The sequence below is a fragment of the Eschrichtius robustus genome, chromosome 9, assembly GCF_028021215.1.
Source record: "Eschrichtius robustus isolate mEscRob2 chromosome 9, mEscRob2.pri, whole genome shotgun sequence".
Lineage (NCBI taxonomy): Eukaryota > Metazoa > Chordata > Mammalia > Artiodactyla > Eschrichtiidae > Eschrichtius > Eschrichtius robustus.
In genome coordinates, this window is record NC_090832.1 from 51631539 (window position 1) to 51656570 (window position 25032).

The 25032-nt window shown below is 42.8% G+C and overlaps 1 protein-coding gene across 1 annotated transcript in view; it reads right to left on the bottom strand.

Moving 5' to 3' along the window:
• The window catches only part of FOXO3 (forkhead box O3), a 118086-nt gene that overhangs the window by 21076 nt on the left and 71978 nt on the right, over positions 1-25032 (bottom strand).

The following is a 25032-nucleotide window of genomic DNA, read 5'->3' on the forward strand; positions in this document are numbered from 1 at the left end:
TCCCCTCCTCCTCTAGTACAGAGGCAGCATCTACCTTTTCTTAACCACTTCTATGGCCCCAGAACTGGTGCGAATTTTTACCTAGCCTTTCTATGACTCCATCTCCTCCTGCCACAATTTCACACCTGTCTCACAAGCATATGAAAAAAATGGTAAAGTAGGATTTGCTGAGTTGACAGAAGTAGGCAAGTTTCCCATTCAAAAAAATTCCAGATAATTTATACAGACACTCCCTCCTCAAGGCAATGTGGTCTGAGCACAATAACTTCCTTCCCAAGAGTACAGTATAGAAAGAGGAGGTGGGGGAGAGTAACTTTACAGTGAAGAAACCTGACATCTCAGCCAGGTGATCAATACCGACAACAACAGGGCAAAGTCAGGTTGATAACAGGCACTCGATATAATGTGATGAAAACAGCACCTTCCTCAGTGGTCTTCCTTCCAAAACCCATCACGCCAGTCTAATCATGAGAAGCACTGCAGACAAATCCCAAATAAGGAACATTTTAAAATGCCTGTCCAGTCCTCCTCAAGACTATTAGATCCACAGGGAGCCTAAGGAAGCATGATGACTACATATAATATGGTATCCTGGATGGGATGCTGGCACAGAAAACGGATATTAGGCAAAAACTAAGGAAATCTGAATAAAGCACAGATCTTAGTTAAAAATAATAATAATGTATCGACATTGGTTTATTAGTTGTGACAAATGTACCAAACTAATATTGGATGTTAACAACAGGGGAAACTTGATGTGGATACCTAACATCAAGAACTCTCTGTACTAGGTCTGTAACTTTTCTATAAATCTAAAACTATTCTATATTGAAAGGTTTATTTAAAAAAAGAAAAGAAAAAGGGCAAGATATCCTCGAAAACCTCACAACTGCACCCATCTTGCAAGAATCCTCCTGGCTTGGTAGATAAGCCCAGTTAACAGGGATGACCCAGATCCAGTCCTATCTCTGCCACCGACCAACCATGTGACCTGAGCAAATCGTTTAATCTGTCTGCAACAACTTCAGTTCTTCTTCATTGCAGCCATAACATCCAAACCGTCCCTCCCTGATAGGGATGATGTAAGGATGATATATGATAATATACTTCAGGAGCCAGTCACGCTACCAAGTCAGGGTACTCTTACTGCTATTATAAAGCATAGGGTCATCGCCTGGGGAGGGCTCATTCTAATCTGAAAATGCCTCATGTGCAGTAAAAGAGAGGAGTTGATGGTATTTGCCACACCTGGAATAGCACCTGCAGGCCAGATGAGTTTTTATTTGCAAGTTAAAAAGACAGAAGATATTGCCTGCTGCTGTCTATTAAATATAAACCATTCTAAAAGCTACCGTAGTTTAAAAAAAATTGGCAATCACCAACTGTATTTATGTAGAAGATACAAATACATGTGTTCTACCAGAATGTTTTTAAAACATAGAAAGTGAGCAGGATTTCACCATACGTAAATAACCCAAAATAGAGTGTTTCCCGTGTATATGTTCCCATGCAAGGATGCCCAACAGCTCCGGCTGGGCAATGAGCATTAGCAACCATGGGTCATAATTCGGCATTTCTACGACAGCCGCACAGACGCGTTTGAGAGAAGAAAACAGGCAACGTGCTGAGTATCTGATGAGACAAAAGTTTCCCATGAGACTATATATCCTGCTTCTCTTTTACTCTTATGGTTTTTAAAAAAACAATGGCATCTCTACAAATGGTTCAGAAATCACATTTCTTTAAAAAGTAAAACACCTTCTCAATAAAGATACGAAGCATGCTCTTAAAACTCACTCTGCAGGGTTCAAAAAGCAGGCAAGTGCAAGGTGGTTCTATTACTGAGTACTCAGACAACTAGATATATTAACTAAAAACTTAAACTCAAGCTTCTTATTGAAAAAACAGGGTGGTCCTGAAGCTCTGTGGGGGCAATGCAGACACTAGCCGAATTACCCCTCCCCTGGCCAGCCCCCTTTGCTCTAGATTTTGGAGAGTTCATACCAACACCCAGAATTAACCATGACCAATCATAAGTACCCAGTTATCCACCCCCCTTTAAAAAGCATTTGGAGATTTTTTTTAACGCATTTTTAGTCTCACAATTCCAAACCAAGTAAGAAAGAAAATGAAACACTTTAGAGACCTCCAAAATGTTCTCTATGGATTTTCTAATGGTCATCTATTTCTACAACTCTAAACCCCAACAATGTATGTGTGTAATTTTATAAAATTAAAAGCTACCATTGGTTAGAATTTGGAGAGAGAAACTAAGCTTCTGTAGGGGCTTGTGGTAAAGGGGCTGGAATACCCACACGGAGGACCAGAACTACAGCCTGTCAGGGCCCAGGTCCCTAATTGCAAGAGGGAAGAGTGAGAGCCTGCCTGACTACAGCACCGTCAGTTACTGGGCCAGAGGTTTTAGATTCCTCGTCTCTAATCCTCCTAGTAAACCCGCAAAGTTGGTGCCCTCACCATATATACGAAGGCTCAGACTGAGAGAAATTAAATAACTTACAGAAGGTCACACAGCTAGCGTCTATAAGAACCAAAACTGAAACTTGTTTTCCCAACTCCACTCCAATGCTTCCTCTGCAACCTTTCCCAGGTCTGTCACCAAATTAGACAGAAGTCATCGTGCTACCTGTGCTAACATCTAAAAAAAGAAACGTTTAAGAAAGAAGAAGGATACAAAGGCACAATTCTATGACTATAATTTTGTTTGTGAAATAGTTAAGGGTAGTAATTTGGTAGGTCTTTCCTAAAAATGTTTTTAAAAAAAAGTCTTCAGAAGAGCAAGCCTGAAAATAAAGGCTCATCCTATAGCCCACATTTGTGTTTCTTTACTAAGGTGGCTGTCGTAGCATTCATCCTAAAGAGAGGACAGTGGTTACCATACAAACCAATATAAACTACCCTTAGATTCTGAAACAAAACCCAACTTATTAAATGGGTGATTAGCTTCAGTGTCCAATCTTCGCTCAATTCTTGTTTTAGAGGTTACTAGTGGCAGAATACATCTCCCTAAGGCATATTACCTACAACCCAACACTCGGACAGGTTTTTCCAGTTCCATTACTAAGACGAGGCAAACAAAACCCTGTGTCACCACCATCCTCACAGTCCCCAGCCTTCCGTTTATAAAATCCATAATCTGAAGGGGAAAGGGGGGGCATTGACAAAGGCCAGTCAATATGGCCCCCATGTCTATTTCTAGCTCAAATGCCCCTCACCCTAATATGGTCAGATACCAGAAATGTATTCTGCCTTTTTGCCTCATAGGTCATGATTCTAATTACCAGGTTCTCTAACTAAATTTCGGTGAAACAGGAAAAGGTGAATAAATGCCAGAGAAAATATCAGAACTACAACGTTTCCCCAACACCTTCCCTGATAACGGAAGTTAATGGTGATATGATTTCTGTAAGATTTCAAACTGCCCCTCCCTCACCTCAATCCCAGGAATGAAGACATGGAATTTATAAAAAGAGACAAGCCAATTATAAAATCTTCTTATGGTCTGTAGTTTAAGTTCTCTAAAGACCTCTTCACTGGGGGCTCTAAATTAGTTTCCAATGTACTGTGTGCATTTTAAACTATAAAACTACCATCAAAAATATTCTATGGTTTTCCACTAATTCATCTGTCATACCAAATAGTCTTAAGTTTGTAAGATGTAACATTAGTTTGGGGGTTGAGAGCTGACAGTAAAGGAGGAATAGTTTCATAGGACTAGAGTGATTTTTCTAATCACATCTAAATACACATTTTGAAATACATTGTGAGGCAGACCATTGTTAATTGGCCAGGTGTGCTTTCCTTAAGGCTAAGGTGATAAGGTAAATATAACCAACCAAGACTCCCACTGCTAGAGCTCAGGCCATTCTGTCATCACATTTGGTTACTAAAGGAGCCAATAAATTACTCTAACCCCAACCCAAAACCCTGTAAATAGTTCTGGTTATTTAAATCCACTACTAAGAAATCCAGAGATTGATGAATTACAGCAAACCAAACATCTCTAGGAAGAAACTTTTGTCAGAGACAAATGTGCCAGTTTTTTTCCAACTTGGGCCCAAAGATATAGAAAACCCTGAAAGCAACTGTAACACAATGTCTCTGAAGAGAGAGCAGAGATAAAAATGAGACGAAGAGTATTCTTATGTCAATCTTCTCTTTTACAAAAAGATTTACACTGAAGCAAGGCTTGCACTGGGGCAGTAAACACTTTAGGTGTAATTAGTAACAGAGCTGGCAAACCTGTCCTGTGTGACTGCAGCTGCCATTAGTGGCCTAATCCTTCGAGGAGGGATGTGCAGGTACATGAAGGAGGCCGCCTGACGGAACTCACATTTCACAGTTGGGCTGACTGCGGCCGTGTGGGCCAGAGTCTGGAGATCCCTTTGCTTGGCCCTCCTTGAAGAAATCAGCATAAAAGATGACTGTCTTCACCAGAATCCAGTAATTCTTTTTCTTGCTATAATGAAGACAGTCTCCTAATGCAAGATACCTTTATCCCTAATGCTAAAGTGCACAGTCACTACAGTTATGCCAACTGGTTGTGAAGACAGATGGACCCCAAACAGATTAGATTAGATTAGGTGTCGGAGAGAAGCTGCCTGAAATGAATAAGTATTCCACCAATATTTACAAAGTGGGTAATTCACACATGCAATTTAATGTGGCCAGTGGAGGGAGGCAGGCTTCAATGTCAGCCAGGTCGGAGCTGGAGCCGTGGCCCTGGCATGTGTCCTGTGACCCTGGGCAACTGACTTAACCTCAGTTGCCCCTTTCATAAAACGGGGATAAAACACCCTCTCTGTCTAACTCTAGGACCTTTGGGAAGATTAAATGAAAGTACGCATGCAAATTACTCATCGAGTGCCAAGCACAAAAGAGGCTCTCAACTGTCAGATCCCACGTACGGAAGCAGTGACATCACAAATGTTCACTTACTGTTTTCCGTGCATCATATACTTGAAGCCAGAAGGTGAGAGGGCGGCTCCTTCCAGGAAAAGATTTCAAACTCTTAAAAGTATTTCAAAGGTGCTGTGCCACTCAGGAGTAGCTGGTAATTTCCCAACTACTGCTACCCTATGTCCGCTCCAAGCCCCTTCCAACCCATGTTTACCTTGTAAAGACTGCCCACTAACCCAGACACCAGCTGCATGTGCTTCCCCTGGAACACAGAGAGGGTTTTGTCTGGAAGCAACATGTGGTATCAATTTATCTTTCTCAGCAACGGCAACAAGGAATCCACTGACTTTAAAAATAAAAAAGGGAGTTGTGTAATTTAACTCTTAAAGGCCTCTACCTTTCCCTCTCTCTCTCTCTTTTTGCCGTCTCAAAATGAATTATGGTTGTCAACTCCCAAGCCAGACCCATTGCTTCCCACCAAGCAGATTGCAGGCATTGCCCTGGTCCTCACGAGGGATTTCAGTGGGGACGATCTATAAGGCACTGCTTTTAAATCCAGTACTCATCTACCTTGCACACAGGACCAGCATTTCAAGTAGGTCTCCTTGCTTTGACTTGTTGGCACCGACAGTTCAAAATGAGGCCGCCAAAGGCCTGAATCCTAATATATGCAACTGCTGAACAGGAGATGATAAAGGTCACGTGAAAAGCCCAATGGAAACCGTGAGTCCTGGGGAGACCCAGCGGACTATGTGCCATAGCAGAACAACACAGACACACAGCTTCAGCAGAGGGCCTGGGAAGATGCCTCTGATTTATAATGACAGGCTCTTTCAAAGGCAGTTCTCTGGATGATGCCCTGATTTCTCTTACGCATCAGTCTTCCGTCCTGGCTGCCTCTTCAAATCACCTGGGGAGACTTTAAGTACTCACTCATAGAGACTGGTGTGGGTAAGGACTGGGAAGGTACGTCTTTAAAGCTCCCCAGATTATTCTAATGTGCAATTAGAGCTGAGAATCACTGGAATTTCCCCCTTACTTTTCTACCGGCTGAGACTCTAAGATAATGATTCCCAGTCTTCCCAGGTCTGGTGCACAGCAGATGTTCTTTAAGTCCAAGTTTCCACCATTCAGAAGACAAGGATGAGAATCGGGCTCACAGATTAAAGTTGTGTTTATATGTACAGAGTAAAATGGAGAGTTAGAGTAATTTATCAAATAACTGGGGTCCAGATATTATTTTTCTTTAAAAAAAAAAAAGGTAAGGGGAAGGGTCCTTGACCTTGCATTGCCTTGTAGATGGTCACCCATTCTTCCCTGTGCCACTTCTCTACCCAGCATGGATAGACGTGGACAGAAAAGAGGGTAAGTGGACTTTCCAAAAGTAGGAACTGATGATATAGGCTGAAGAAGGAATGGGCTGGGACCATAATTGATCCCTGTAATTTTCAGAATCTTCCCCAAATTAGCATGAAACCTCACATAATCTCCTTTATAAAAGACTGTCCTTCAAACAAAATGCCAGAAAGATAGACTGCACAAAAATAACCACTGAAAAAGCCATAACCCAATCCTGAGGTACTTATTAGCTTCCATTGTTAAGAATACAGCAAAGTATTACTTAATGAACTTCCCTGAGAAGCAAAGTACATATGCAGATCGCCTCAGTAACAATCACACAGTTTCTCCTTCCTCGACTGTACAAAACACTACATCACCGCACTCACTGCAAAGACCCTGGGTGGGGTAGGGGAGGGAATACTGAAAAGGGCCAGGTAGTGCCACCATCTGAGGGAGAAGTGTGAGGGCTGGTCCTTCTTATTAGACATTAGACATTTAGCTGTCTTATCCTCTTCTACTACACTTTATCTACTCTGGGGCTAACTTGTTCAAAAGCAAGTATGCAAAATACGATAGCATAAAACAGACTTGTGAGTTACTCTTTCCGACTATATGGAATCCCAGCTTCTCTGTCTTCAGACAGAGAAGAAAACTTAAACATTCACATACAGGATTGCACAATCAACCCTAATGTGTTAGACAAGGTCCAGGCTAGCTCCAGTCTTACTTTTGTCTAAAACACTAAAAGTTCAAACCATTAAGGGACTTATTTAAAAATACGACGTTCTAAAATAAATAATGTCGGGAATTTGGCTGAAGGATTACATTTCCAGCTAGAAACAAGATTTCTGTTAAATTTGCTGACAATAATCCTCTACCCGCAGAGGAGACGTCTCCTTGGAAAACTCACATTTGTTTCACGTTTTCATGCAGTAAGCAGCAGGTTCTGGCCCCTCATTTGGAGGAATAATAAAATAATAACCTGGTGATCAACAAAATGAACCCATTCCTACCCAAGCCAAGATACATGAAGCTTTCTTAGGGGAGGAAGGGCTAGGCAGACAATTTGTTCTGTCCCCAATTGAAAAAGAAATCCTAGATGGGAAGAAAGTTCTCTTAAAGAGCTACCACACTATTACAGACAGTTTTGTTGGGTTTTCCAGGGTGGGTTTTATTTTCATATTAACTTTTTAATTTTTTTCATTTAGCGATCTCTTCAAGCCCTTCCACAGCTGTTTCTGCTCTTGGAGGGCAAGAGGGAACATTCCATTCCTCCCAGCCAAACCTGCACTTCCGGCACACAGAGAACCCTGGCAGCCCTGCGCCCTCTGCCCACACCCACTCCCTGCAGCACCCTCCCCACCCCACGAACCCCCTGCTTCCAGACCTGTGTCCTCCTCCCCACCACCCGAGGAAGCAGCAACTAAGGGCATGCAGTCAACAGAGGGACAGTCTCCAGAAAGCAAGTCAAAGCTGCAGCATTTGGCCACCCCTGCCCTCTTGCTCCAGGCTTGAATCCTGATGTGATTGAATCTTTTCCCCTTCCCACAAGGAGCTCGGCAAACACACATCTTAAATTCCCCTTTAAGACCATGCAGGACTAGCCACACAAAATGGATGTGTCAAAGGGTTAAAACCCATGAAGTTTCAGCACCTTCTTGAAACTGACTCTGCAAAGTAGAACAAAGTGGAACAGAAATACTTTTATTATTAACATACTTTTCACTTAGATTAAAAAAAAATAAAGCTGCAAGTTTTTCCAGTTTGAAACTGTATTGTGGGTGGAAATGGAGAGAATAAAAGAGCATTGGGAATACACATCCAGAATTCAGGAATACATTAGAGTCTAATCACTTTCATGGCATTATGTAAGTGATCATCAGGGCAGGAAGTTCAGTAAGAAGTTAATACTGTGGAAAATGGAGAGGGCTGTGAAACCCATCTAGTAACAAGCAGCCTTAACTTTACAGTGAAAGAAACTGAAGACCAAAGAGATACAAGGTATACCTGAATTCAATCAGCTAGGAGGTGACAGCCAAGCAGAGACAACTCAGATCTCCTGGCCTTGACATGTTATAGTAATACCACCCAGAAACACCATTAGTCCCAGTGTCTGGATTACCAAGACAACTGAAGTGCAGGGAGCACAGAGGATGGTAAGATCTACCATCCACCCACCCATCCATCCATCCATCCATCCATCCATCCATCCATCCATCCATCCATCCAACTTGTCTGCCTTGCTTTACAACTTGAGGAATAGAAGTCTGTCTCCTCTAACACATACTGAACTCTTTACAACCAGACGCCATGTCTTATTATAGCTTTACCACCTAGCATGGGGCTGGCACATAGTAGGTGCTCAAAAATATTTCTCTAATCAATGAATTAATGGAAGGGGGCAGCAGCCACAAAATAGGCCTGAAGTATGCTTTAAAATGAAATGTTATAAAACATGACACCAATGAATGATCCTCAACATGAAAAGATGGAAGTAAGCTTCCATTGTAAAATGTGAAATAGCATCTAGGTTGTTCTAAAGTTGACAAGTCTCAGCCTTAGGTTTTAACTTCAATTACACAACTGAATTTCCAAAACCAAGATGATACATTCTAGTAAGTAGGCTTAAGGTTCTCTGTAATAATATTATACAGATGGGCAGAAGGATGGTAAGTGGGCTACTCGGGGGAGCAAGGGCTCGACAGAATGGTCTCAGGTCTGTCCAGGGTGTAGAGATGACCCTCCACCTGTCTCAGGATGTTATGGAGCCCCCATTACTTGGTGATGTGGTGGGCCCAGAGCGCTCAGAGGCAACCTTGAAACCACAGATAACACATCTGGTTCTAAGGCTCCTCCAAGCAGGCACAGGGGCAACAAGAGAAATCCAAAATAGAGTCTACTTTACCTGCAATCTGAAGGAACTTACTGTGTTTGGTGCCGACCAGGGCCAAAACTCTGTGCTTGACAAATCTAATCTCATTTTACTTTCATGGCAAGCCTGTCAGGAGGAAACTGAGGGGCAAAACAGTGACTGTCTATAGGTGGTGGTGCCGGAAATCAAGCCCAAGGCTAACTCCTACAGCAAAGCTCTCACCACTGCACTGTGTGTCCCTCTAAAGTCATTGAAATGCCCAAGGAGAGAGGCACCATTCACAAGTGACCAAGGAACATGAAGCTTTCAAGACTACACAAACCAGCCATTGAATTAAGTGTTCCCAGCTCTAAGTTTCCGTACGTGGTCCCTAGGACTATGAAAGGCCGGGGCGGGGTGGGGGCGGGGGTGGCGGGGAAGGTGGAAAAAGCACTAGCTATGAAACAAGCCTTGTTGGAACTGGATCAGTTTTAGAAATGAGCCTTTTTTTCTCAGACACTCCCCCAAAAGGGACACTATGGACATGTCCTACCTTGACCTGGGATCACTATTTTAGGGAACGACCAAACAAGATCACTGCCCTAAACTTTTGAGTGTCCAGGCCTTCCTCAGAGGCACATCTGGTGGCCTCTGTGCTCAGGGACCATCACCCCATAACTGAATCAAGCCAGTTTACCTGGTTGTCCCTGGCAGGCCTATTCAAGCCCCCAGTAGCTGGCACCCTGCTACAGGTCCTGAAGCCAGAGACATCAGGCAAATGTCTGCTTTGCCCTGGACCTTGCTATTTCAAGGCTTAATGTGAAACAGGGACTCAGCTCTATACTATTTAAAACATGTAATTAGTTTATTATTGAGCCAGAAAAGATTAGCTTGCTTTCAAACTATGTGAATTTTAAAATACGATGCCTTTTGCCTGCCAACTGACAGCACAATCAGGTTACTTCTGTTTAGCCTCAATCAAAAACTCTGGTAGAAAACTGCTTTAAGGCTTCATATGCATGCTATTTTATTATTTGTCTTCTGGCATCAAATCCTGCAGAAACAGAAATCATTGAAAATGCAAGCACATTAAAAGGGTGGATGTGGAAGTGCTGAGTGGGTGAGTTCAACAGCTTGAGAGTTTGACATCTGAAATCCAGGAAAACTGCCTTTCTGTTCTTAGTTTACAATCCCTCCCTTCACATGGAATTCACTGGCTTTAGCGTCACACATACAAACATTGACTGTTTCCAGCTCTTCAGATGTTATGGTTCAGAAAAAATGGTTTTTTTGTCTTGTTATTTCAAGAGCAACGAATCTCTTTTTGGTAGCTCTGAAATATATGCCAGTGTGTGGGCACAGTCACACAGTTACACATGGGCCCACACCCTGGAAAGACTGGTAGGGGTGGAGGCATATTTTTCAGCTAGGGCAGGAAAAAGTAGGGGCTAGTGTTTACAAAAGAGACACGTGTATATGCATCTGGAAGCAGGCTACCTTCCAAGTGTCAGTGTTAATTATTCTAATAGTCATCAAAAATCAAGGTGTTACTGGTGAAATAAGCAGAAAAAGAAAATAAATGTCACATAACAGAGTATCTCATGTTGGCTACTGCAAACACACCACTGATGGACTTTTTCTTTACGGGAATAAAGAGTACAACAGTCAATTCTGCAAAATGACTCCGGCCTACAGTACCCTCTTTCCGCTCCACACCCCAGTGAAATTCAGTTAACAAGGAGTCTCCTAAGGAACTGCTCCCTCTACCTGAAAACCTCACCTGCATGTGCAGCGTTTCACTGTACTGGTTTTGCAAGATTTCTTCTTGTTTAAAACCACATGATGCAAAAGTGACTGATGACCAATATAATGATGTTACTAAATGCTGAGTGAATCAACCATTTATTCCAGGACACTCCTGGGTGCCAATTACGTGCACAGATGAGCACCAGCCAGCTTGAAATTCCACATGAAATGATCAAATAAAGAAAGAAGAGGACATTTCCACTCACCAAAGAGCCAGGAATTCATTCCATTTTTCTGAAGTAAACATTGATTGAGCCATTCGTATTTTAATTTATAATCTAGGATACATTTTAATTTATAATCTGGGATGTTCTCAAATGTGCAAGTTAATATTAGCACTATTCCAAGTGGGTTGAATATGCATGGGATAAATCTCAATGTGTCTAAAAACCATGACAAGAATGCAGTATTTTAATACTAATATGTACCAGGCTATAATCTTCTTCATGTACACTGCTAGGTAAGCTTGAAAGCACTGAAGAAACTGGAAGCACTACCATCAGCGGTGATATTAATCTATCACCCAAAGGGCAGGCGGGATAATATTCATTGGCAAGGACAGTCACACAAGAGACTAAGAGTCTGTAAGACATAAGCGACTCTAAGTGTGTGGTGGAGAGTCGGGGGTGAGCCCACGCCTCACCCAGCAGGTGTCAGAGTGCTCCAGGGCTCCTGGTTCCCCCACACTCGCTGTCAGTGATTCCAAAGCCACTTCTGAGGATCAGGACCCCTGGGCTCTACAACCGCCGCCTCCCTGGCGGAGTCTGACTTGGCAGGTTTAGCCCTCAGATTCTCTCCCCCAACTTCCTGGGGCTCGTCATCTGGACTTCCTGAAGTTTCTAACTCTTCCCCCTTAGGTTGTTCATTTGCTAATAAGAAATGTGCGTGAGCTCATAGCACAACCAGGTCCTAGGTCTTTCCCTAAGACTTAACAAATCATCGTACGTACGGGGCCCACTGAAACTAATCCCCTCACATCAAGACAAGGGAGGAAAAACACCCAAGAACAGATGTTGCTGAGCCATTTTTAGGTTCAAAGGTAGCTTCAAGTAACACACTTCAGACTCTCTGCGGCATTACGTGGAATAGTATCACCCAATATACCTGTTTCTCCAGGAACAAGTTCATTAGGTTCTTTCAAACAGCCATGACCTCAGCAGTCTTCCCAAGTGAAAAAGATAGCCAAGTCCTGAGGTTAATTTGTGGATAGAACAGGAAATCACGTTAAGCTTCTTATAAGGTTAACAAATTCAAGTTGGGAGACGATTCTGCACGGGTCTCTGATGTATCTGCACATCTTGCAAGCAAAGTACTAATGGCCTTTAGTGCTGGATTATCTTTCAAGGATGTCTGTATTTGCATAGGAAACAGCCTTGAAAGACAGCGACAGCATCACCCTCCAGAGCAAAGGGGAGATATGCTGACTGCTCATTACAAGAGACTTAGGATCCCCAAACTCAGGGTTCCTCTCCCATTAACAGAACCCACTGCGTGTGCAGGCATCAACCTAGGCTCATCTGTGTCACTCATTCCCATGGGACGCTCGGGAGCAAGGATGGACCTGATGGAAAATATGCTGCTGCTCATGCTGCTTGCTGGGTCACCAGTGAGTAATAAATTCCTTTGCCTCTGACCCAAGAGTCTCATGGCCAGTAGGGTCAAATCTCAGATCCTTCCAGTTCTTGACAGACTACTGCTTTAGTTTATGAACTGCTGACACGTCCTTAACTGCACCAGATAAAACTGGGCGATTCATCTCTAGCTAACCTTCTTCTCTACCCCTACGTGAATAAGAAAGAACACAAGATAATGGGATGGAGGAAAATGAGGTCACAAGTTAGAGGCAGAGGCAGAGGCACATGGCTCCATCATTTTGAATGTTCTGACCTGGCTCTGCTGAGGACCCACAGGCTTTATGAAAGCAAACCACTAATCAAGGGAGAGGGGCAGGGGGAAAGGAGAAGCTCCTGATATAGTCACTCTACAGTGTTTTGTCTGCATCCGTCACCATCTTTTTCAGTGGTTGCTCAACGCTGCGGTTTGCTTTTAAGAGCAGAGCTGAGCGAGCCGCAGGTTTGGCTTTGTCGCTTCTGCCTTCCTCCTCTACCAAACACAAGAGCAAACCACATTTATGTCCTCCAGGGAACGTTTGCTGAGTTTCTGCAGGGGCCCGATCTCCATCAGGGAGCCCTGGGCCATTCTCAGAGGGAAGAATTTCTCCCTCATCCCCTTGACTTGCCTATGGGCTGCCCCAAATCTAATCCTGATGGAAATGCTTTCAAGGACTTTCTCCTTGCCCCAGTGACTGCTGTTGCCACCTGTCACGTAGGCAGAAGCCCAGGGTTCCCTCCTCCTTCCGTGCTAGCTCTCCCACATACATTTTCTTCATTCTTCAGACAGTATTTAGCAGCTTCAGACCTGTGGAAAGGAAGACGGACTAGGCAGTTCCCATGAACCAAGAGCAAACACACGCACACACACATTTATACACTCCAAGTTTTCAAAAGAGTTAGTTTTCTAGCTTATTAACTATGAACCAGGAGCCTCTACTATGAAATATAAAAACCTTACAAGATTTCACGCTCTACAGTTTTCAACTACTGATTTAAGCCAGACATGTTCTGGTACGTACGAAATTGGTATCTTCTTTTCCCTTCCCTTTCCTCCTGGATAACCTACTTCCATTCTTGGCAAAAGGAGGCGTATATTTTCTATAGTGTTCATGTGCACCTACATGTGCCGGGATTGTTGCCACCCGGCCAAATAATGTGCCCTTTGAGAAATACTTATCAATTAGAGTGCTATAAAGTGGGCCAGCAGTTCTACTTTGCTCACACTGTGTAGTAGTTTGGCTACCAAACATAACAAGCTTTCTTTGGTTCTCTTTACATCAATCAGAAAATTATGTTAATTTGCTCTGATGCTATCTGTGCACCTATGTGGAAAGAATGCGACATCCAGGAGTAAATTAGAGTCAACTCACTCCACTGGGGCAGCAGGTTCCCACACAGACACTCCAGATACTAACATTATACCAGGACCCCAACCTGGGCTCCGGCAAGGGCTACATAAATAAGGAACTACTAGCAACAACTTGCAAGTAGTCAATTTTTAGTGCTTTTCAGTCTAGAGTAGCTGCCAAAAGAATACGGCAAAACCCACCATTTTAAAAACACCAATTTAAGCTACAGTAAGGTATTCCTACCATAGGAAATAGGTTTTATTTTGTCTCTCTAAATCCATATAGGAGGTCTAAAAATATAAAAAAAATAATGGTTTAAGATTTAGATACCACTTGGACATTTAAAAAGTCCTATAGCTTTTCTGTCCTTCCTCCTGACAGCTCTCTCTTATGTGGCACTATGTTTGGTGATAATTATTAAAATATTTCTTGGGGGGAAAAGGTGCATAAAAATATGAAGAAGGTACATAAGTTTTTAATAGAAGAAAAACTGGGAAGTGTTAAATAGCAAAAGAAAGCACAGCTACATCCCTTTTTCTATCCTGACACATGGAAGACTGTCAATACATTTTCTTGAAAGGATAAATGAATTCCCCCTTGATTTTCTCTTTTGAAGTAAACCATGCTGAATAAGGTTAGCATCTGTAAAACAATCCAGGAAGTCCAGCATTACAGAGGTAGACACTCTTTTCCCAGGTTCTCCATCTCCAAGGAAATCTACCTTTAGCATTGAAAATCACAGTAAATAAAGTATCAGATTTAAATAAAGCTAAGACATCTGCTGTAAACTTCAGAAGCACTTAGAAATTCAAAACGTGGATATTATTCATTTTATTAGAAATCATACTCATGCTTCAAGTGAACTGCACAATTCAAATACAGTAGGAGAGAACATTTTGTTTTTAATTAAGATTCATGGATTTTTTTTTTTGGTAACTGGGAAAATAAACCTTTGGACTGATTGGCAAAAGTATTAAGTGGGTACAAACTTAAAAAAATCAGTATCTATCGATATTAAAAATGTAAATAACCTTTGACTTAGTAGAACAGACCACTCCATTCTCCTCTTCTTCCTTACCACAGAACACTGATTTTTAGCTAAGCACATGGCTGCCCAGAAAAAAAAGAGACGAAATCCTCCAGCCTTTCTTGAAGTTAGATGTGGCCATGTGACTTAGTTCTGGGTGATGATATGGAAGTGGGAGTTCCGTGGAACTTTCAGCAAGATTAAAAGCAGCTGACTCAGATGAGAGACATTTTTGTTCTGCTTTTCTTCTTCCTGTTGGCCTACATCTAGATGGACCGACCATAGGGGGAACCTTGAGAATGAAAACCACCTGCTAAGGTGGGACAGGATATACGAGGAGACTGATGGTCAATCAGTTCTTAGAGTGACCATATCACCCCTAGACTTCTTTTACATGAAAATAGTTCACTATTAATTTTGGGTTTCCTGTTATACATAGTCAAACCTAATCCTAACTGATAGACCCAGAAACTCTATTTTTAAGAATTAATCTTACTGATGCATCCTTCTACACACACACACTCTCTCTCTCTCAACTTTTGCATATATTAGATTGATAACAAAAAATAGTTGATTACAAAATTACAATTATTAATAATGGTAATGAGAGGTTTCTAATCACATCAGGTAAACAATGCAATAGAAACACCCAGCAAGAAAGGCCATTCTGTGCCTGTCTCCCATCCACCTTGATGTACGTGTCATCACGCACTTTGAAAGTGCTTTTCAATGAATGATTGTGTACATGCTGGACACTGTCAGCCTTCAGTGATACAAGGCTGGCAGAGCAAACAGTGAACCTCACGGCCTCTTCTAAAGTTTTAGAAGTTCTGATACAGAGGCCACTAAGGAGAGGAGCTCAGCACATTGCAAGTGAGGAGGCTGTATTATGGTCAGGCTCTGAGCACTTCTTGTTTTGGATACACCTGTATTTCAAGAGAAAGAGCACTTTTGCAGCTTCAAGACATAAAAATGAATTGTGGGAATTATGGCTCAGAGAGACATATGGTCTCAGCTTCTAGGAATTAATTTTACAGTAATATATAAAGCTATTTCTACCAATCGTGGGAATTATGCAGGGCCACACCTTAGCAATGATTTTTACAAACCTATCAGAAATAACGTCAACAGCCAGTAAGCAAAGAATATCTACAACATGCCAAAATGTTCTAACTTGGACAAAGGCTTGCTCTCCTGACTTTGGAGCAACATGAAATGAGTGGAAAGTAAGGCAGACATAGTGATACACCAATCTCCACTTAAGCCCAGAGCATTAAATCCAAAAAGTAAAAATGCTATCTAATAAAATACCAACAGTCTCATATCTGGACAGTGTGGGATAACATCCAGTACGAGTATTAAAAAAACAACAACAACTCTCTATTCCCACTGAACCAAATTGTAGTCAGTTATCCCTCAAATGAATTTTCAAAAATCAGGGAATGAGTAAATGAAGAAATCTATCACAAAGCTATTCCAATATTCTGAATAATGAATGCTACACAAGAATAGAAACTTTATTGCATTAAGATACCACATGACTGTCTCAATTTTTCATGTCTAAAGGCTGGATATTAAAAATTGCATCTATGAAGGCCTAATAAACAGGGAAGCATTACAAATGTTTAATTATGCTGCCTAATTTCACCAATATGTAAGAAAAAACATGCTGGGGAAAGAGTCTTGAATATTCCCAGTTAGGTATGCACTATGGGTGGTAGTCTTTGACTGTTGGTGAAAAGGGAGCCATCCCCAGGAGAAGAAAAGATGGGTGATTTACTCAGAGGAAAGGAGCTTACTTAGTAATTGACATCTTACATACATTTCACTAATAAATACTACATAGTTACTCTCCAAGCCTGTGTGGGATGTAAAGGGTTATTTCAGAGTTTAAACTGTCCCTTTCAACATCTTTTAACCTCTTCGTGATATGCTACTGAGTTCATTCCTGGCACTTCATAAACAAACTCATCAAGTCTTGGCTCTGGAAAGGCGGTTTGTGGCATCAATATCCTACTAGAGGGCAAGGCCATTGGGCCAGGACCACCAACTTCTCTGGTGTCTCCCTTGAAACTCCTAGCACAGGGCTGGGCACTCTTTGTCATTAAACTGCAACCACCCTGATTTTAAAGGGAAGAAAACCCCTCCAAATCACAATAAATGTTTAATGGACTAACAGCTGTTTTGGAAAGTGATTTTAGTTTATTAACATTTTGTCCTTAGGTATAAATGTCCTACATCAAGTCCCAATTTCCTTTTGCTTAGGGATTTGAGCAACCCCCCCAGGACGTTCCATCCTGATGGCTTCCCCAGCACTAGCCACTGGTGCTGATGTTAGTCTTCTGATCGTTAACTTTGAGGATGCTATCACTTGAAGATGACCGTGGCTAGAGGTAAAAGGGAAATGGCACAACCCCTTAAGACTTCCCCTGACACAGAGGGTGGATCTAGGGTGGCAGGGGGTGGAAGGAATAACAACAAAGGGGCAGCCTCTCCCACCAGCCTCATCTGAATTGTCAGGGCTGGAGCAGTGGAGGAAGAAATAGAGGGGCCTCACATAACACACAGTCATTCAAACAGGTATTTACCGAGGTCCTTTCATGTACCAGGTAAACAAGACAGTCCCTGGTCTCATTCATGGATTTTACAAATTTGTGGGGTGAAGGGGAGACAAGGGATAGACAGTAATTAAAACAAATACATACATAATTACACATTGTGAAAAGTGTTCTGAAGGAAAGCAACAGGGTACCATGAGAGAAAATAATGGGGTGGGTTGGATGAACCTAAGATTTAGACTGAAAAGTCAAGAAAGACCTATGAATGGAGGATGCGCAACCAAGCAGTGAAAGTCATCAGGGTGGATGCGTTTACCTAGAGAGAAAAAGGAAGAAAGAATCTGAGATGTTCTCCTTGAAGTCATGCAACATGAGGTCAGGTAGAGAATGAGGACCCTAATGAACAGGAGCCACCAGACAGGAGGGAGTGTGGTGGTCATGACTGTGAGAATCTTCCAGAAGGAGACAGCAGGCACCGCTGAAAGGTGCAGAAAGAGGAGGAGGTGAAGACTGTCCATGAGCGTTGGCAAGAAAGAGGTATCCCTGGTGGTCTTGGTAACAGCAGTATTGGGAGTGCTAGGGGAAGAAGCTAGGGAAGATGCCAGCAAGGGATAATAGATAATAAATCACAATCATAAGTCATAACATAATTAAAGAGGTAACATTTATTGAGTGCTCATTACGTACTAAGCACTGTTCGAACAATGGCGGTCATATTATCCCCCATTTTGCAAATGAGAAAACTGAAGCCTGAGGAAATCTGCTCAAGACTGCATGCTGTGCATGGAGGGTCCAAGATCAGGTCTCAAGGGGTCTGGCTCGAGCCCAAACACTATGCATCAAAGGGGTGAGAGGGAACAAGACCCAGGGCCTGTGGGCAGGGGCTGGCACTGTCCTGGCCCTTGAGTCTCATGCAGGCCTTTCCCAGCAGAGGACATGGCTGGGCAGGCTCTACTGGGTACAGTGGCCACAGGACCATCCTTCCACCTTGGGAAAATAATGACTATCTAAGGAAGGGTATATCCCAGAGTAAAGCACTTTGCAATCTCCCACTTGCTTTTCCACTATTCATCAGTGAGACCCCTGGAAAGTATTTCCACTTAGAGACGCCCTGAGGGGCGAACAGAGCTGGAGTCCATGCTGAAGTCAGGTCTTACTGCCCCTGCTCCACACCATAACTCAGCACTTCAGCTCTGGACCACACGCTTTTCATCAACGGGCCCCACCGCCACAGGCTGGGCAGGGGCAAAGCAAAGCAGAGCACACTGGATGTATTCTCTCCCCTACAGTTTAGCCAGAAAGGAGAGTTGAGCAACGAGGAGAAACTGTTGCACTGCTGTTGAGCGGTCCTTTCAATGCATAACCAGGAAAATAAACATACGGACATAAGCAAAATAGAGCAGCTGTGGATTTCTTCTGAGGTCTGCTCATCTTGTTTTCAGGACCTGGCATTCCCACCACCTTTACCTCCACCTAGCACCATTTTTAGGTACTTGGGAGGGTGCGTGCCAGTTCTGAGGCGACCTAAATGGTCAAAAACAGTAATTTAAGTAAGTTAGGGTCCTTGGGTGGCCTCCCCAAGCCTTCCTGTCCCCTTGCCCCTTCCTGGTCCTTTCTGCCCTCAGACAGTTTAATGTAGACTAAGTCTGAAAACATCAAGCTGGCCCTGGATAAAGAAGTTACTTGTTGTTTACACAGTAAAATGACAAGAATGAAAGAAAAATGAAGTCATCCTCTGTGGAATAGCACTACACAAGAACCAAGGTGAAATAAAATTCCTCCTACAGTAAAGTTTTCGTAGAGATCACCAAAGGGTGGGGAAACGAGAGTCTGGAAGCCTATTTAACATTGTATGAGTTAGTCTCTAGATTAGGAAGTGAAGAGCATGTAGAAATTCTTTAGTTAGGAAGTTTAGATGCACTTATTGGATCATGTGAAACATGCATTATGTTCTGGAGTCTTACAAATGAGCTCCACCTGTATGCAAAGGACTAAAAACAGCCTGCAACAATAACGAAGACTGAAGTTGCATTAGTTGGAGATCAATGAGCCGTGGGACCAGTAACTGGACTTCCTGCTACTCAGACAGGATCAGACAATCCTACCTGTGACTCTTGCAGCAACTGTCCAAAACAAGGCAAGTTAAGAGTTAAAATTCTAGTCTCAGCGAAAGGACTAAAGTAACTTAGAGTGCAACTGCTGCCATATGCAAATTATTCTAATTTTCCAAAATCTTTGTTAATTGCTAGCCTTGAATTGGGTAAAAGCTGTTGAGCCTTTTTGTTTTGTCTTCAACTTTTCTTTGATTACCAAAGTCATATATGCTTATTCTAAAAAACTAAGAAGATCAGAAAAGTGTGAAGGAGAGAAAAAAATCTCATAATCGGCCCTCCAGACACAACCTTTGTAGATTCTGCCATCATTTTCTATAGTTTTTGTTTATATGAATGTGAACATCCTGCACGCTATCCTGACGTTTTCCCCAAATTGATGTTATATTTATAATAAGCAGGGCCTCTTGTCAATAAGCCCTCTTAAATGTATTTCTTAAAACTTCAATGACCTGTATTATTCGTTATTGAGTTGGGTACTGCTCTCAAGGTCTGAATTATTAAGGTTTTTTATTTCAAGTTTCATATACTCTTGCATTCTTCTTCCCAAATTCCATGCAGAAGGCAGAACATAAGCATGCAGGATGCTCTTCCAGTTGGCCCACTTGTATAGACAGGTCTTTATTTTTGGCTGCAGCAGGTCTTCGTTGCTGCGCGCAGGCTTTCTCTAGTTGCGGCGAGCGGGGGCTACTCTTTGTTGCAGTGCGTGGGCTTCTCATTGTGGTGGCTTCTCTTGTTGCGGAGCATGGGCTCCAGTCCCGCGGGCTCAGTAGTTGTGGCTCCCGGTCTCTAGAGCGCAGGCTCAGTAGTTGTGGCGCACGGGCTTAGTTGCTCTGCGGCATGTGGGATCTTCCCGGACCAGGGCTCGAACCCGTGTCCCCTGCATTGGCAGGAGGATTCTTATCCACTGCGTCACCAGGGAAGCCCTAGACGGGTCTTAATACAAGGAATGGCATCTGTATTCGAGGTATAATGAAAAGTTTATCCTTTACAAGCAAAGCACATGAGGGATTTTGGTTGTAGGGTACTACTTATTCTGTCTTTTTAGGGACAGCTCTAGACCCACCGCACACAGCACACCTGAGCATGTCCTCCACCCCACATCCTCGTGTTTCCATGGCTGCTTCTGCACTCCCCAGTCCTCAGGTCCCATCCTGCCGCTATGGGGGCAATCAAGCCACTATAGGGAGGAAAAGACCCGAAAATGGATTAGGGGGAATGACACCTTACGTCTATATCAAGTAGTCATCACAACTCTGTCTATTTGGTAAGTTTAATGTTATTCCTACCCTATTAAATACAGGAGAAAAATGGCACAAAGAAGTTAAGATGGAATTTTAGAATGGGAAGGGACTTCAGAGATCAGCTAACCCAGTTGTGTCCAAACTGCTTAGTGGATTCGTGGAGGTTCTGGTTATTTAGGGCCTTAGGTGGGAGAAGCAGACCAACCCACCAACATTCAATGTGGCGAATTTACCAAAATTGATTGCTTTCGAAAGCATTTTCAGGAATGTTTTAATAGCATTAGTAAGACTGTTTTTTGCTATTGATGAAATATTTCAAAATAAATCAATAGCTTAAATTCAAAGGCATCATAAGGAAACCAACAGTAGCTAAAACAATCCTATCACACTGAAATAATGAGTTTTGTTTCTAATCAGTAACAACTGGGAGCTCAATACCTAGAACAGTGCTCAGCACATAGTAGGGCCAAATAGATATTTGTTGGATGAACTTTTATGAATGAATGGGATCCATCAACTCTGTAGAAAAACCAAAGACATAAGAGTAAAATCATTCAAGGCAGTAAGTAGGAAGGAAGTCTGGAAGGCATTCATGAGCTGTATGATTAATAACTAATTTCATATCTACTAATTGTACATATGAAATTGTGAAGGATCAAAAAACTCAAATTGATTAAATATCTTAAACAGGCTACACAGTGGATGCTAAGAAGTTCACACAGCTGAAAATGATAGAAAAAAATTAAACATCAGGATAAACGGAACTACATCCACATGAAATTCTGTCATTTTTTGTTACTGATGAAGCATATCTTTGTGAAGTTATTTAATATGTGCTGAAGGTTCATAAAAGTACAGTGTATTGCTGTTAAAGCACTTGGTGATCTAACATAAGAAGAGGCCTACATGGGGAAGCACATGGCCAACTTGGGGGGCAAGGGGTATCTCCATTTCAGTTCAGCCTGTATGTATTGCTGCCCAAATTACGGCACCTGAAAAATTCTCCTGCCAAAGGTGACCATAATGTCTACTGTGGTGCAGCTAAGCTTTTCAGCCATTGTGCACATGGTTTCAAACCCTCAACCTTTTTTTATTAACACACAACCTCATCTCTACCTTCCTCCTCCAATGAAAGCAATCTGCTTGCTTCCTTCCACAAATCTCTCCAGAAGCACTACCTCGCCTCCTCCTCACACCCATCCTTCCTTCAAATTCCAGCTCCAAGCTCACTGCCTGCAGCAAGGCTGGCTCTACCCCATTCAGATCACTGCTGTGGGCATGCAAGGACAGATACTCCACATTTAAAAGTACAACTATCTTATACTCAGTGCTTTGCAGTTTTGAACTATGGTTTTCTGTTTGCTGCTGCCTCTTCGAGTAGATTGTAAACTCCGAGAGCCAAGAAGTGAGTTTTCTACTCTTCCTGTACCTCAGAGTGACTGACAATGGTTTGATGAATGCTGTGTGGTGTTCGAGCAATATTGAGAAAGTAAAATCTACAGTAAAATTCTATGCTATAGGACGGAGACCACAATGTATTGATGATCCAAGTTTTGTCCTCTTAAAATTCATTGTACTTTTCGGGGAGAGTTAGTCCATACTTAATTTATTCAAATTAAATTTTTTAAAACGGTGCCTAGGTAATTGCAGTAGCTGGATTTTTGGGGGAAGGGGATAGGGATAGGAGGGAGTGTTAATTAACCTGGGAGCAAACCCAAACCTGCGTGAAACAGGGTCCAGGTTCACTTGGCTCCTTTCTGAAGGGCCCCTGTCATTGCTGTCACCGGGGGTCGCTGCACCCACGCTTAAGCAGGGTTTTCTGTCCCAGGGAATGCTTTCTGAGCACAGTACAGTAAGAAACAAGGCAGCCTCATCTGGCTTTCTCACATTTCAGTCCAATGCACTTCTGACCAACAAGCTGAACTTTAGATTTTATTCTCAACACCATATACTTTACGTACACAGAGATGAAAGCTTTTCCGAAAGTCAAAAAGCTAATGCATAAGTAGCGTAGCCACCAATGGAGTTCCTTCTTCCTTCCCCAGAGGGCTCCTGGTGAAGAGATTATGCTTTGCATGTGAAAGGTAGCAGGGTCTGGGCCTCACCTGAGGTGGCTGTGAGAGGTGGTCTGAAGGAGGACGCCCTATCTTCAGGTCAGAGGAGCAAACTGGTGCCAGGGCTCCAGGCCTCTCCAGCAAGAAAGGACAGATCCTGAGGTGACCTTTCTTCTTGGTCCATTAATGTGAAAGGTCTCCTGTCATAGCCCACATGTCAGAGGGAGTGCAGCTTCCTCACACCCATCTGAGACCATCTAGAGAGTATGGACACAGCAGCAGGAAGGAATTCTGAAAATGAACACCCCGGACCAGTCAGCCAGGACAAGGTGCATGTTTCCGGCCTTTTTCCTACTGTCAATTTGGAATAACTTTAAGCTGAGAGTAATCGCCATCCACTTTTTCTAAAGAGCCCAGACCTCTGATCTAAAAACAGCAACACACATCACTGTGTTGGCTCCTCTTGCCCCTCGTCTTAGCCACACACTCCTATTAGAAAACAAATCACAAGCTAAAACCCAAACGCCCAAATGTGGGGCTTGCTAAAGGGGTCTCTGGTCCTCCAGGTGTGGCAGCAGGAGGAGGCTGGGAATCACAGCTCTCTTTTCCTTTTCCTTTGTTACATCACCTGCGTGGAATGTCCCGAGATGTCAGAGCCGCAAGGGACTTCCAGACACTACCTCACCCTAACGCCTCAACTCAGAGATGGGAACACCAGAGTGAAGAGAACTGAAGGGACACACAGGGCCACCCGCTGCTGGTTAGAGCTGGCCAGGGCCCACACCCAGGGTTCCTGGCTCTGATGCCAGGGCTTGCTCTTTTCTCTACGGCAGTGGTTTTCAAACCTTATGTTCAGTAGTAGAATCCTTTCCCCAAATGAAACCTTAGGCAAACCTTGATTCACAGAGCAAATCGAAGGGGCTAGAAGACCCGGAGGCCCTACCCACAACCCCGACCTTCTCTCCGGGCCTGCAGCCCCTCTGAGGAGCCCTGGGGTCTCCTGGGACTGCATTTGAAAAAGACTGCTCTTACACTCCGCTGTCCCACACACGGGAAAATGCCAGATGGACTGGGGTGGGGTGGGGTGGTAAATATAAGCACACAAATAACGAGACTCCTGAACGTGCAGAAAACAGGGGAAGTCGGTTACTCATAGTCCAACTACGCTAACTTATAACCATTGCTGACAGTTCGACATATTTCATTGTCATTGTTTTCTTCTAAGTATATTTGTTTTACAAATTTGAAAACATAATTTTCTGTCCTGTTTTACTGACTTGGCATTGGACATATATTTGCTTAAGAAATTAAATTTTTATGAACACACGAGAATTTCAGAATGTTTTTGATAAGTGCCTACCTTTGGAAATATGTCAGAAAACTTGGACATTATAATCATTCAACTGAAGTGAGGAAAAAGTATTTTTTAACAGAGATAATATTAGCTAAGGAGGGGACGACCAAAAAGTTACTGAAGAGGAGGCGGAAAAGACCAGGACTAGAGGACAGGACACACGGCCGACTTTCACGTGGGCAGAAAAACTCAGCGGGAAAGAGAAAGAGCGGCGCTAGGAAAGTCTTGGTGGAAAGGCAGCCTTAGAGAACCTCACCTCCAGGAAAATGAACTATTTCCAACTTTATCGAGAGTCTGATATGTATAGTAAACCCATACAGGCTTAACTCATCTAATACCACTTTTATACATCCCTGAAAACACTCAGAGGTGAATTACGCCATTCTGCTATGGCCCCCACTATTCTGGAAGAGAACCAACAGCTGGATTCAGACACTTTAAAAATCCATAACAAGGTACAAGAGGAGCAGGGCTCTAAGACAAAGCCCTCTGCCTCGTTCTAGGCGGCTTCTGGCTTTCTAACTGTGTTCTAGGTGTTGCCACTGGACCCAGCAGCACCTCAAGAAGCTACTGATTCGCATGCTCACATGGACTCATCAAACTTAAATATATTTTTTTCCCAAGTGGTGCTAAACTACTGGCCAAACAGTTACAGAAGACAAAAATAGGTAACACAAAATAACCTCTCAATTATATGTATGTTCTTTTAATACTGCAATTTATTTTATTTTATTTTTTGCCAGCTTTGAGGAAAACTTTATTAAAGGACAACAAAGTTGGAAACTAAAATAAAGGACAAAGGCAGTG